General features: G+C 41.3%; 1 long non-coding RNA gene across 5 annotated transcripts in view; it reads right to left on the minus strand.

Annotated features, from left to right (window-relative positions):
- The window catches only part of LOC134756653 (uncharacterized), a 95233-nt gene that overhangs the window by 44285 nt on the left and 35458 nt on the right, over window positions 1-15490 (minus strand). For 2 of the 5 annotated variants that reach the window (XR_010129608.1, XR_010129610.1), the window contains exon 4: window positions 8673-8833. The exons of the other annotated variants lie outside the window; for them this stretch is intronic. This is a non-coding gene — a long non-coding RNA (uncharacterized lncRNA). The remainder of the gene's footprint in view (window positions 1-8672; window positions 8834-15490) is intronic. 5 annotated transcript variants of the gene reach the window in all.

Raw genomic sequence — 15490 nt, forward strand, 5'->3', positions numbered from 1 at the left:
ACTATTGGGATTTCTTTGGAATTATCTTGAATTTATAAGTGAATTTGAAAGGAATCATCATGTTTACAATATTGACTTTTTCGATCCATAAATATGGCATATCCTTCCATTTATTTAGTTATTTATTCCTTTTTGTCTCTAAATAATGATTTATACTTTTTTTTTTTTTTTGAGACACAGTCTCACTCTGTCACCTAGGCTGGAATGCAGTGGCGTGATCTCAGCTCACTGCAACCTCTCCCTTCTGGGTTCAAGCTGTTCTCCTGCCTCAGCCTCCTGAGTAACTGGGATTACAAGCACATGCCACCAGGCCTGGCTAATTTTTTGTGTTTTTAGTAGAGACAGGGTTTTGCCATATTGCCCAGGCTGGTCTCAAACTGCTGAACTCAAGCAATTCACCCGCCTCGGCCTCCCAAAGTGCTGGGATTACAGACATGAGCCACCACATCCGGCCAATGATTTATAATTCTACATGAGAATTTTGGCACAGATTTTGTTAGTTTATTTCTATGTGCCACATATGATTTGATGTTATTTGAAAGGTTTTTTTAGTTATTTTCTATTTGTTTCTGTTATATGGAAATGCGGTTGATTTTTAGCATTTGAGTTCCACAACTTTGCTAAATTTACTCATTAATTCCAATAGGCTATCTATGGATACCTTTGGATTTTCTGTATACATAATTTGACCATCTGCAAATAACTACAGATTTTTTTTTCTTTTCAATCTTTATACCTTGTTTTTTCTTGACTTACTGCCTGTATCATTTAGCTATTACTACATTACCCAAAGCAACTACATATTTCTCACAAGTCTAGGGGTTGGCTGAGTGTTTCTACTGATTTGAGCTAGTCTTGCCAGGGTTCACTCGTGCATCTGCAATTAGCTACAAGTCAGCTAAGCAGCTTTGTTGATTTTGGCTGGGTTTCTCACATACTTGGGGCCACAGCAGAGACAGCTGGGCTAACTTAATTCTGTTCTACATGGCCTCAAGCTCCAAGTTGCTATTATTCCCAGTGGCAGTGGCAGAGTCTCCAAGAAGGGAGGGGAGAGAAAGAGGTCTCTTTATTCTCAGAAGTGCTACATTGACAATTCCACCACATTCTTTTAATCAGACCAAATCACAGGGCTAGATATTTTTAATATTGTACAACCTACTGTAAGATCCTCTTTATCATTTGTGATCCTGATTGTCACTTATTTTTTGTTATTAAGTTCTAGCTTACTCGTATTACGAACAGAGAACAATTCAGTAATGATTTCAAGTCTGAAATTTGTTGAGACTTTATAGCTGGAGTGCAGTGGTGCAATCATACCTCACTGCAGCCTCAAACTCTTGGGCTCAGAGATCCTCCTGCCTCAGCCTTCTAAGTAGGTGGGACTATAGGCACACGCCACTGCACCCAGCTAAGTGTGTGTGTGTGTGTGTGTGTGTGTGTGTGTGTGTGTGTGTGTGTGTGTGTGTGTGTAGAGACGGGACTCTCACTTTGTTGCCCAGGCTGGTCTTGAACTCCTGGGCTCAAATAATCCTTCCCCTCTCATTCTCTCAAAGTGCTGGGATTACATGGGTTTACAGGGATAAGCCACAGTGCCCAGCCAATTTTTGTAAAATTTTAGAACATTTTAAAACTATAATACATTATTAGGTGCATACAAACACTTTTATCATCATTCTCCTGTGGCTACCCAAGAAATTACAGTATGCATCCTTAATTTATCCAATAATAGTAATCCAATAATAGTCATCTAATATTATTTGTATTTTTACTCTCTACCTAGACAATTCCAGAATTGAAGGACCTCAAAACACTATCTATATTTCTATGTGTGTGTTCACATATATATGTGTGTTCATATATATATATATATACACACACATATATATATATTCCTTCTTATTTTGCCACTGTTGTGGTATATTTAATTTTGTAGCTATTGCAAGTCACATAAGACATTATTATTATTGTTTACATTACTCTTCATTTCTTCTCACATCTCTGACCTACTATTCTAGGATAGATTTTCTTCTACCTACAGAACATTCTTTAGTGTTTCCTTTAGTGTGATTCTGCTGCTGTAAGTTTTTGTTTAACAGAAAATGTCTTTATTTCACTGTCATTCTTGAAAGATGTGTTTGATGGGTACAGAATTCTATATTGGTGGTTATTTTCTGTTATCACCTTAAAGATTGTACTTCATTATCTTCTAGTTCTCGTTTCTGCTGAAAGGTCAGCTATGAGTCAAGTTGTTGTTCCTTTGAAGATAATCAGTCTTTTTCCCTGACTGCTTTTAAGGTTTTCTCTTCCTTTGGTTTTTAGCATTTTTACTATAATGTGGTTCTTATTCATGTTTTCTTACTTTCTTGGTTATTTGTTTATTGCATGCTGGAAACTGCATTTGCAAAATTATTTGTAAAGATAATTGGAGGCCCAGGATAATATTCCATTCCTCCATAAAATAGTAATATAGTTATATTTGCTGGGGGCATGAGTAAGTCAGGATCACTTTAATCCAACTTCAGAGCTGTAATGATTTGAAACTGGCCTGCAGTTCCTCTAAGAGCAGTTCACTCTCTGGTTCACTATCTCCTACAGTGCAGCTCTTTGTGATCCTAAGTCAAAGTGCAAGTGTGTTGAGGGGTAGATATTTAAGACTTCAACTTTTGTCCTGTTGGCCCCACACTGCTCAGCCTCACAGCTTCTTAGTTACCTCTTCTGGAACGGGCAAATGCCTCCCAGAACTCTCCTCTTAGAATCTGTCTTCTGGCCAGGTGCGGTGGCTCTCGCATGTAATCCCAGCACTTTGAGAGGCAGAGGCGGGCAGATCACGAGGTCAGGAGTTGGAGACCAGCCTGGCAAACATGGTGAAACCCCATCTCTACTAAAAATACAAAAATTAGCCGGGCATGGTGGCGTGCACCTGTAATTCCAGCTACTCGAGAGGCTGAGGCAGGAGAATTGCTCGAACCCGGGAGGTGGAAGTTGCAGTGAGCCAAGATCGTACCACTGCACTCCAGCCTGGGCAACAGAGCAAGACTCCATCTCAGAAAAAAGAAAAAAAGAATTTTGTCTTCTACTAGACCTTGGGGTTCAATATTTCCCTACTGTCTTGCTACCTCTCCAATGCCTACAATAAGGTATATTTTTAATTTTGTCCTAATTTTCAAGAGGAGGCCAATTTGAATCACCTATTTCTTTATTACTAAATGCAAGTATCTTCTTCTATCCATTTGCCATCTTCCAGAAATACGTTGAAATCTGCCTTCTCTTGATCAGTTCCTCTTCCAGTCTTATCACTATTTTGAGCTTATTCTCTTTAGTTCTTATTTATTATGATTAAAATTACAGGCATGTACCACCACAGCAGCCAATTTTTAAATTTTGGTAGAGACAGAATCCCACTATGTTGCCCAAGCTGGTCTCAAACCTCTGGGCTCAAGCGATTCTCCTGCCTCAGCCTCCCAAAGTATTGGGATTAAAGATGAAACTGAGGAGAAAATTCCGGAGAAATTGAGGAGATAAACGCGTGCATGCTATATCTGCCATGTTGTACCAGGTCCTGCTTAAAATTATTATTATTATTATTATTATTATTATTATTAAGACGGAGTCTCGCTCTACCGCCCAGGCTGGAGTGCCCTGGCGAGATCTCGGCTCACTGCAAGCTCCGCCTCCCGGGTTCACGCCATTCTCCTGTCTCAGCCTCCCAAGTAGCTGGGGCTACAGGCACCCGCCACCGCGCCCGCCTAATTTTTTGTATTTTTGGTAGAGACGGGGTTTCACCGTGTTAGCCAGGATGGTTTCAATCTCCTGACCTCGTGATCCACCCGCCTCGGCCTCCCGAAGTGCTGGGATTACAGGCATGAGCCACCGCGCCCAGCCTAAAATTATTTTTAAGTAACTTAAAATCATTTGTTAATATTAGGATTCAGTCTGGGTATGGTGGCTTATGCCTGTAATCCCAGCACTTTGGGAGGCTGAGGCAAAAGGATCTCTTGAGCCCAGGGGTTCAAGACCATCCTAGGCAACATAGTGGGATTGTCTTTACAAAAATTTAAAAATTATCCGTTATGGTGGCACGTGCCTGTAATCCCAGCTGCTCAGGAGACTGAGGTGGAAGGATTGCTTGAGCCCAGGCGGCCAAGGCAGCAGTGAGCCATGAATACACCACTGCACTTCAGCCTGGGAGACAGAATGAGACCCTGTCTCAAAAAAACAGATAAATAACTAAATATTAGGATTTGAACTATTATTTTTATAACAACTGTTTTGAAATATTATTCACATACCATGTAATTCCCCCTCTTACAGTAAAGCCATTGTACTTGGAACTGTTATAAAGAATAAATTATTTGTGCCATGCCTCATGACAATTCTTCAGATTCTACTGTGGGTTTCTGTTTGTGTTTGTTTGTTTGTTTGTTTTTGAGACAGGGCCTCACTCTGTCACCCAGGCTGGAGTGCAGTGGTGCAATCTCGGCTCACTGCAACCTCCACCTCCTGGGCTCAAATGATCCTCCACCTCAGCCTCCCTAGTAGCTGGGACTACAGGCGCCCACCACCATGCCCAGATAATTTTTGTATGTTTTTGTAGAGATGGGGTTTCACCATGTTGCCCAGGCTGGTCTTGAACTCCTGAGCTCAAATGATCCGGCCGCCTTGGCCTCCCAAAGTACTGGGATTACAGGCATGAGCCACTGTGCCCAACCGGATACTATTGTTTTAAGACACTGTTGTGGAGCTGCTCCAGGAGCTTACAGCATAGAAGGGGAGATGTGACACATGCACAGACATTTACAATAAGAAATGGCAAAGCAAGTAAGATGAGAGGAGGCTGCATAAAGGAATGTTTCATGAAGGAATTAGTATTTAAGTTGAATCTTGAATGGTCAGTACAGCAGAAATGGCCAGAAGTAGGACAAACTGGCACTCCATCAAGTAGGTCACCAAGACTGCTGGGCTAGCCGTTGGTGAGGTTTAGAGAAAGCCTTCCTGCTCCCACATTCTAAGCAGCCTTGTGTAACCGGAACAACTAAGTGCCCTGGAAAAGCCCAATTAGACTGAGGAAATAGGAAACTTCAGGCCCTATTGTCGTTTGGTGTTTTTTGTTGTTGTTTTTTGTTTGTTTTTGAGATGGAGTCTCACTCTGTCAACCAGGCTGGAGTGTAGTGGTGCAATATCAGCTCACTGCAAACTCCTCCTCCCGGGTTCAAGAGATTCTCCTGCCTCAGCCTCCTGAGTAGCTCGGATTACAGGCGTCTGCCACCACGCGCAGCTAATTTTTTATTTTTATTAGAGACGGGGTTTCACCATGTTGGCCAGGCTGGTCTCGAACTCTTGACCTCAGGTGATCCACCTGCCTTGGCCTCCCAAAGTGGTAGGATTACAGGCGTGAGCCACCACGCCCACTCCCTGTTGTTGTTTTGAATAGAGCATAGTCAAACTAAAAATAAAAGGTAAAACTGAAGAAGTAGACTGTGGGGGACTTTGAATGCTACAGTAAGTAGTTTGGACTCTATTTAGTAAACAATAAGAAGCCACGGGGGATTTTGTTCAGAGGAATGCCATAAACAGAGCTGAAATTTGAAGAGGGCTTGTTGGCTGTTGTGTAAAGGGGAGAAGCAAGAGACAAGGAGATCAATTAGAAGATCAATTACAGATCAATTAGTAAGCTAGAGTAATGATAGGAGAATAGAGAGGGACTTGAGACCAACACATCGTGCAAAGACATCACTTTACATACCGGAGGGCGTGGGCTACAGAAGGAAGGGGTGGAGGAAGGACACATTAAAGACGATGCCACGCAGAAGAAATGGGTTGAGATGTGGCTCCACAGTTTTTTAACTGCGCGATTAGGACAGTCACTTTAGTTTCCTGCGGCCTCAGACAACTCCAGAAACTTGGTGGCAGAAGGAAGGAAAGAAATGGAAAGGTAATTAAACGGGGTTGTGGGATTGGCCAGATTTTTAGGATGGAAACGATCAGAGACTGAAGAGAAGGATTAGGATTAAGATTTAGATTGAAGATGGGAGGGATTAAATATTTTCTATGTTAATGAACTAGATGAAGTTCAAGAGTGAAAAATCAGTATATTAATTGGACTTCACATTCTTATTAATCATTATAGTAGTCATCGAAAGATAGTTTGCTGAGGGCTGTGTTTGCTAATGTTGATTTATGGGATTTCATAATGTATTTATTACCAGTTCCTTGGTGACAGTTAACGTCACCTCCAACAGAAAGAGCCAGTTATATCACATACACCATTTTATAGATATTTCAAAGTTCAGAGACTATCCCTAAAGTAAATGTTTGGGTATTGCTTTTTTTTAATTGCATACGGAGCCGCTTTTCTATGTAGCTTTGACAGAATTACATTAATTTTCATCCTAAATCAAATTTGTGTGAAATGGACATTTTAAAGAGATACTGAGATATTTTCACTTAAATGTTTTTTTGTTTGTATCCATAACTAACTCATAATCTCATATTTAATTATATGTGGTGCTTTGAATTATTTGATCCATGGAGGACCTCTAATAAAGTCACTAACTGGTTATTGATCAAGTTAATTGGTTAAATGACTGAACGGGTCATCAGTTCAGATTGTGTCTATGTGTAAAAACCAGTCTGACTGCTTTTACTGAAGCGTCCAGCCAAATCAGGTTTTCATTATATTCCTGTTAAAAGTAGAGAAGGATTTTGTGCATTTACACATGACGCACACGAGCCATCGACAACCTGTGAATATAGCAGGTGGTTGGGGCGGACACTATACTTATTTAATTGGGTAGTGCTTCCCACTTCCGTGAACCTCTGGTATTTACTGTTCTCCAAACCAGCTCCTTGGTTGATGACAGCAAAAAATGCTAGCTTTTGAGTCACGCAGAATGTTTTCTTCATTTCTATACTGTTAATATATTACTGGGCCACATATCATTCAAAACAAAAGGAGGGGAACAAAAATAAAACCACAAAGACAAAACCCTTGTTGCTACTCACCCTGCAATGTTAAAAGCAAAGAAACTATTCCGACCAACTAACATTTCCGTGACAACACTAGACGGTTGGATGCCTCTTGCCAGATCAGTGTAGAGACATAAGTAATGCCATATCACTGCCCTATACACACAAAGGCTATGTTTTAGAACAATAAGAATCCTTAGAATATACATAGGCCAATCCACTCCTTACAGGACAAGACAGAGATCCAGTGAGTCACTAACAGAGTCAAGAATTTAGGTTGATTTTTTCTGCATTCTGAGCTCGTTGGACCAAACTGCCAATGATATATTATCCAAGACCAGCCTTGTCTGCACACAGAACAGACAGCTTGCTTAGAAAGATGTTCTGTTGGGCACAGTGGCTCACGCCTGTAATCCCAGCACTTTGGGAGGCCGAGGTGGGTGGATCCTCTGAGGTCAGGAGTTCAAGACCAGCCTGGCCAACATGGTGAAACCCCGTCTCTACTAAAAATACAAAAATTAGCTGGGCGTGCTGGCAGGCGCCTGTAATCCCAGCTACTCGGGAGGCTGAGGCAGAAGAATCTCTTGAACCTGGGCGGCGGAGGTTGCAGTGAGCTGAGATCGTGCCATTGCACTCCAGCCTGGGGAACAAGAGCGAGACTTCATTAAAAAAAAAAAAAAAAAGAAAGAAAGAGAAAGAAAGAAAGAGAGAGGGAGAAAGAAAGAAAGAAAGAAAGAAAAAGAAAAGAAAGAAAGAAAGATGTTCTTCTCTCCAAAAATATTTCCTTAACTAATTCTCCCAATTTGTAAGATATTGATACCTGGCCTAATGCCTTGCAAGAACTCCACAGATATTTAGATATAAACGGAGGACATCTAAGACCATTATTAAAATAAAAATATTTAACAAGAACTGGCCATTTCACTGGCATTCTCCCATGATGTACTGTCCATACAGCTGTACATAGGTAAAAATTATAAATGGTAAACTCAGTAAAGCAATGTTACCTGACCATGGTCAAAGAGCTAGTAGGCAGGAGCAATGTGCAAATCCAAGTGGGTCAGATTCCTAAACCATGCTCCTTTCAGGAGCCAGGGAGCCTGTATTTCAGTGTCTTTAAGGAATGCTAATGGTTAAATGGCAATCTGCCCGTAGCCAGAGCAACCAAAATATAGCTCAATATAAATTATGCTGATACTGAGCCAGGCATGGTGGCTCACGCCTGTAATCCCAGCACTTTGGAAGACCGAGGCGGGTGGATCACCTAAGGTCAGGAGTTCAAGACCAGCCTGACCAACATGGTGAAACCCTGTCTCTACTAAAAATACAAAATTAGCCAGGCATGCTGGTGTGTGCCTGTAATCCCAGCTACTTGGGAGGCTGAGGCAGGAGAATCGCTTGAACCCGGGAGGCAGAAGTTACAGTGAGCCAAGATCGCGCCATTGCATTCCACCCTAGGTGACAAAGTGAGACTCCATCTCAAAAAAAAAAAAAAAAAAGAAAAGAAAAGAAAATGCTGATGCTTTTATCTCATTTCTATCTGAGAATAACAATAACTGACATGTATTGAGTACTTGTGTACCAAGCCCTGGCTTTACCCTATTGCTTCATTTAATCTTCACAAGTAACCTATTAGACAAATGTTTTCATCATTGTTAGTAACATTTTTACAAGAAACTGAGGTGTAGAGCAATTTAGTGACTCACCAAAGACCTCGCAATTTGCAGCAGGGATTTGAGCCTGGGCAGTGACTCCAGAGTCCTTAATTACTACTTTATGCTGCCAGGTAGACACCTTCAGCCTCCATAAGAAGCCTACAGAAGGGGCCTGGTGGTTCCATGAAGAAAGTTGTGGAGACTCCAGATTGCTAAAGGTGCAATGGAGGCAGAGGTAGAAAGAAGTCTGAATCTTTTAGACAACTATTATTAGTAGTTTACACAATTATCAAAGGTCTTGAGGCAGCATGGACTAGCCTTTACAGAGCCTTGCGGAGAAATTCCTGATCTCTTGGTGACAATTAACAAGGCAATGGGGGAAATGATGTGAGTCTTCTCTTTGGAGACCACTCAGAGCCATCTTTTTTCCCAAAGAAGAATCCCTAAAATTATTCTTACAATCTATGCTTCAGTTGTAATTAGTTCCTCAGATGAGTTATCTTTTGAGAGCTGGTCCTGAGACAATGAACCAATGAACCGGGATAAGCAAGTTTGTTGGGGATCTGTGGGCAATAAGAAGTCTGGGGCATGTACTGCAAAGGCAGATGGAGACACAAAGCAGGAAGAATGCTAACAAGCAAAGAAAACCTGCAGGGATAAAGGAAAGCAGGAAAAACGGAAGACAATTTCTCTGTTAGTTCTGGCTGTAGTTCTGACATTCAGAAACTAAACTGAAAAACTCAGCCAGTTACCCAACTATTGTGCAGTATAACTAAATTAACAGTGTCTTTATTTTTGGTTAGTGATCATTTCTGCTTTCATTCAAAGACAATTCAGACCAAAAATTCAAGCATATAACTCATTGGGCTTCTCCCCAGCAACCCAATAGTAAATCTATCCAGGGAATAAAATAAATATTATCAACTTTCTTTTTTTTTTTTTGAAACGGAGTTTCGCTCTTGTTGCCCAGGCTGGAGCGCAATGGTGCGATCTCGGCTCGCCGCAACCTCTGCCTCCCAGGTTCAAGCGATTCTCCTGCCTCAGCCTCCCGAATAGCTGGGATTACAGGCATGTGCCACCACACCTGGCTAATTTTGTATTTTTAGTAGAGACAGGGTTTCTCTATGTTGGTCAGGCTGGTGTTGAACTCCTGACCTCAGGTGATACGCCTGCCTCAGCCTCCCAAAGTGCTGGGATTATAGGCATGAGCCACCACGCCCGGCCCCTCAACTTTCTTAATTACTTACATGCAAAATTTGTTCTTCATCTTGGCCATGCAGGGAAGTGGCATCTCTCAATGTTATGTGTTGACAAACTACCACCTGTGTGGGCCAAAGCTCCAGACCCACAGTGTTTTTGGTTTTGTATTGTTTTGTTTTGTTTTGTTTTTGGTGATGGAGTTTCACTCTTGTTGCCCAGGCAGGAGTGCAATGGCGTGATCCGGGCTTACCGCAACCGCCACCTCCTGGGTTCAAGCCATTCTCCTGCCTCAGCCTCCCAAGTAGCTTGGACTACAGGCATGCACCACCATGCCCGGCTAATTTTGTATTTTTAGTAGAGACGGGGTTTCTCCACGTTGGTCAGGCTGGTCTCGAACTCCTGACCTCAGGTGATCCGCCCACCTCAGCCTCCCAAAGTACTGAGATTACAGGCGTGAGCCATCACTCCCGGCATGGTTTTATTGTTTTTTTTTGTTTTTGTTTTTGTTTTTTACTAGAGATGAGGGTCTCACTATGTTGCCCAGGCTGGCCTCAAACTCCTAGGTTCAAGCTATCCTCCTGCCTCTGCCCCCCCAGGTAGCTGGGACCATATGGATTGCCTCTGTACCCCAACTCCAAAGTGTCTTTTTATAGATAAAGTTTTATTGGCACACAGTCACACCCATTCATTTACATATTGTCCACAGCTGCTTTCACACTACAACAGTAGCGTTGAGTAGTTATGACAAAAACCTTATGGCCTACAAAGCCTAAAATATTTACTATTGGCCCTTTACAGAAAAAGTTTGCCAACCCCTAGTCTAGATTATTAATGAGAGAAATGGAGGAAAAACTTTTTTCTAACAACTTTCTAACAATTTTGGGGGGAACGCCATATAAATTGGGCTTAGTAAAAAAAGACTCTTGGACCGCCCCCCAGAAAATTGTGCCAAAGAGTTTAGAAAAATAAATATACAATAAAAGTAAACACACACACACACAAAACAGCAAACTTGAGGTAACTATTTTGGATTGCAAACAGGATACATTAAATGTTCAAACAATCTGATAAAATAACCATTTGGAAACCGAAAAAAAAAAAAGACTCTTAGACTAGAAGCCTGATAATATGATTCTGTTGCCTTTTTTTTAAGTTATAGGATTAATATTATATAAATGGGACTATAGAATATGAGCCAGTGAGGTTATCCTAACTACTGACCCCTGTATCAAGCAATAACTGTGGGAAGAGGGAAGACAGTGTGGAACGCTTCACAGCTCACCATGCAAGAGGAGAAAAAATGAGTGAAAGAGCCCAGAGGGAAAGCACGTTTTCAAAGCTGTGGTTTCCTCATCTATTGAATAAGGGCACTGGGCTTCTCCCTGCGGCCTAGGATTAACTTCACTGGCTTTTTGTGAATCACCACAAAAATCCCAAGATTTTATGTCCTGAAATCCAGCATCCTACATTCACTCCTGGATGTGGATGTCTTCTTGAATTATACCATCAGTAATCATCAAACCACTGAAGCATCTATTCAGTACACTGGGATTCTCTGGTTACCTATTACTATTCCAACATCTTTAGTTTCCATATGTATAATATGTCTGAATGACTTAACAACTTCTAATTATTAGCAAATTCACATCTTTTCCCCAATATTAATACATGCAAGCCAGCTATCACAAGACACCATTCTCAGCCGAACACTACAGGATTCAAAACTTCTCTGAGGCCTCAGCATTATCTTATTAATGACTAACTGCCGACTAACCTACACATTTTGAGTCAGGCTAGGAGTGACTGATAACTGTCCATGTGACTGGGTAGCTGTAGGTTCCTGACAATCATGGTAGGTAATCTTGTGACCAAAGAGCAGCTTAATTGAGATTTTAAAAACTGTCACAGCTCTCTGAAGAGGTGTAAATAGAAATTATCTGTGCGTCTCATTTGTCTATATTATACAGCTAGGAATAGGGCTTGGGCCTATTAAAAATATATTCAGGCCAGGAGCGGCGGCTCATGCCTGTAATCCCAGCACTTTGGGAGGCCAAGGCGGGCGGATCACAAGGTCAGGAGATCGAGACCATCCTGGCTAACACGGTGAAACCCTGTCTCTACCAAAAATACCAAAAAAAAAAAAAAAAAATTAGCCAGGTATGGTGGCGGGCGCCTGTAGTCCCAGCTACTCAGGAGGCTGAGGCAGGAGAATGGTATGAACCCGGGAGGCAGAGCTTGCAGCGAGCCGAGATCGCACCACTGTACTCCAGCCTGTGCAACAGAGCAGGACTCCGTCTCAATAAATAAATAAATAAATATATATATATATTCATTTATTCCACAAATATATGCTGAATACCTACTTTATGCCAGGAATTGGGTTAAACTTATTATGTCTACAACTATAATCCTTACATGATTTTGTGTTTCATTTTATCCCACATTCTTGCTCAAATAAGCCACACTACACAAGTTTTCCCTGATTTTTCTGATAAATATTGAGCTGTCCACTTGATGATATTTTCACACAAAAATCACAGGGAAGAAGCACTTCCTGCAAGGACATCAGAGGCAATACCCACTTTTTCTTGATGGCTTTGGCTCCAGGGGGTCAAAATGTCCCATCATATTTAACCAATACGGTTCCCTCAGTGATAGTGTCCACTTTTTCCATCCCATTTATAGCTAAAAAGGAGCCTGCCACTTTTAGCTCCAGGATATGTATGAGAAAGCCATAAGAATTCAAGAAAGGGATGGGGGAGATGGGGCGGGGGGCTGGTCACAGAAACCTGATCGTCCCTCTCAGCTTTGGAGGGCAGAGAGAAGTATTGGGGGCAGAAGCCACCTTTTCTTCTTCAGAAATAGGAGAGATGAGAGGAGGTTCTTGGGACCTGATCCAGGGCAGAAGGGGTAAAAATAGTGACTGCTAAGCCAATGATTTTCCAAGAGCCTCCCAGCTCAGTATATCAGAGCTGCCTGCAGTGCTCGGTACAGTAGACCTTTCCCTGGGCCCACCCAGACCTGGAGAATCAGGGCCTCTGGAGTGGGGTGAGGGAAAGTCTATACGCCAAAGTGATTTCCATGCACAAAAAAGTATGAGAACCCCTGTTGAAATATTTATGAATTAATGTACAGGCCTTTAACTTTAAATTAACTAAAACATTGATTTAAACAAGTGTGGCTAATATTATAATGGAGTTTATTAAAACTCAAGCCCTTAAAGCACCATGATGAGTGACAGAAAATTACCTTGGAGTGGGTCTTTCTTCCCACCCTCTTCTCTCTAGCTTCCCTGTCTTTTCCCACCCCTCTCTCCCTTTCATCATATGGGAAGGGCTGTAGGACTAAAAACCAAGCAATAAAAGCAGCAGCAGCAGCAGCAGCAACAACAAAGACTAAAGGCCAGATGCAGGGCAGGACTAGGCATTAGCTCATGGCTAAGAAAGGTCACTGAAAAAAGCAGAGAAGGCAAAACATTTACATTTCTGTTGTAGACATTTCCATATATACATATATATATATATCTCACATGTGATATATGTATATATCACATTCGATCTGTAAAGATTAACAAGACTGGCGAATTTATCCCTGAAATAGGAATCTCCTTCCAAATTATTTCTGAAGCTAAACTTCTTAATAATGATTACAGATGACATATGCGATTATCCCTATTGCAAGAAGTAGTTTTCCTCAATCTCTCTATCCTGTTCTTGTGTTGCCTAAACAGACTGACACCCAGGGGTCCCTTTCTTCCTCATCCTGCTGCTCTCAGAAGCCTTTTGCTCCACTGACCACTCTTCTATCCTTGGGCAGCTTCTCTCTCCGTCTTCTTAACTGAACTTTGTCCCCACACTCCTACGTATTCTGTGATGTTTTAGACAGAAAGATGAAATAAATATCCTTGCCCTCCAGTCTCATGCCATCTACATGAGACAGCGATCAACTAAACCCAAATCAGATGTTCAATTCAACACAGCTCTTCCTGGCCACTCCTCAGCTTCTTCTCTTGCTCCTCTTTCTGCTCACCCTTTTAAGTTTGCAACTTTTCTCCTATGCCCTTTGATTTTCTCTAAACACTATCTTTCCCACACATCACTGAAAACATTTTGCTAATGAGAAATACTTCCTTTGCTATGTTAAACAAAAGGCATTTGATGATGAAGTCATTTTAAAATCTTAAATCATTTTTTAAGGTAAGTACAAGTACCACCTGGGCTTTCAAGAAAGAAAATAGTTGACTTCAATAGTTGTTTTATTTTATGGAATAACCAAAACAGCTTTTAAATTGCACCAAAATAATGGGGAGCAATGAATGAAAGAGCAGTATAAAAATACATGTTTAAGCCGGGTGTGGTTGTGCATGTCCACAGTCCTAGCTACTCACGAGGTGGAGGTAGGAGCTCCAGGAGCTCAAGACTGCAGTGAGCCATGATCCTAACACTGCACTCCAGCCTGGGTGACAGGGCAAGACCCTGTCTAAACAAACAAACAAACAAAAAAAAAACAACAGTTGAAGCACAGTCTTTCCTATTTCCCTCCTGATTATACTGAAAAATACATATTGGTGTCAAGACAGATACGTACAGATAGATAGATAGATAGATAGATAGATAGATAGATAGATAGATAGATAGATAGATAGACAGACAGACGGCAAAGTGAGAAAATTAAGTGAAGACTATGCAGGAACTAATTCATCAAGAGTTGTTGGTTAATACCAAATGGGGAAAAAACACTAGGAAGAATATGAAATCACACCATGTGGGAAGGCTGTCTGTACATTAATATTTTAATTCATGCCAAAAACAAAACTATATGAGAAAATGTTAAAATGCAGAGAATTTCTCCTTAAAAGTGAAAATAGGGTGAGGTATGGTGGCTCACACCTGTAATCCCAACACTTTGGGAGACCAAGGTAGAGGGATTGCCCGTGGCCAGGAGTTGGAGACCAGCCTGGGCAACATAGTGAGACCCCCATGTCTACAAAAAATTTTAAAATAAGCTGGGCATGTTGGTACATGCCTGTAGTTCCAGCTACTAAAGGAGGCTGAGGCAGAAGGATCCTTTGAGCCCAGGAGTTCAAGGCTGCAGTAAGTTATGATTGCACCACTGCACTCTAGCCTGGGCAACAGAGCAAGACTCTGTCTCTTAAAAAAAAAAAAAAAGGTGAAAATAGCTCTCCAAGTGGATAAAGAACACTTAAACATGTTATGTTACTATACAATAAATCAATCCTAACTTACCCATCCTAATGAAGGAAAATAGCAGCACATCAGTCCAGGGTGGCCAACCAAAAATAGCATTACTATTAGACTTTTAATATATTTGAGTCACTCGTTTTAACAGGGATGGGGTTCTGTTCTGAGAATTCATCAGATCTCAAACCAATTAACAAGGAAATATTTAGCGTGCTCTTTTTATGTGCAGAACACTCAACACAATGTCTGGAGTGTGGCAAAGACTTGGCACCATATGGGATAGTTTAGAACATCCCTTCACATTTACATAACATCTTTTCCAAAATGAATTTTTTTTATCATTCATTCATTCATATACTCATTCATTCAATGAATCTCTGACCTATTATGTTCCAAGCACTGCTCTGGCCCTTGGACTACATCAGTAAACAAACAGATAAAAAGCTCTGCCTTCTGACTCCTGTGGAG

Source organism: Gorilla gorilla, chromosome 11 (assembly GCF_029281585.2).
Source record: "Gorilla gorilla gorilla isolate KB3781 chromosome 11, NHGRI_mGorGor1-v2.1_pri, whole genome shotgun sequence".
NCBI classification, from domain to species: domain Eukaryota; kingdom Metazoa; phylum Chordata; class Mammalia; order Primates; family Hominidae; genus Gorilla; species Gorilla gorilla.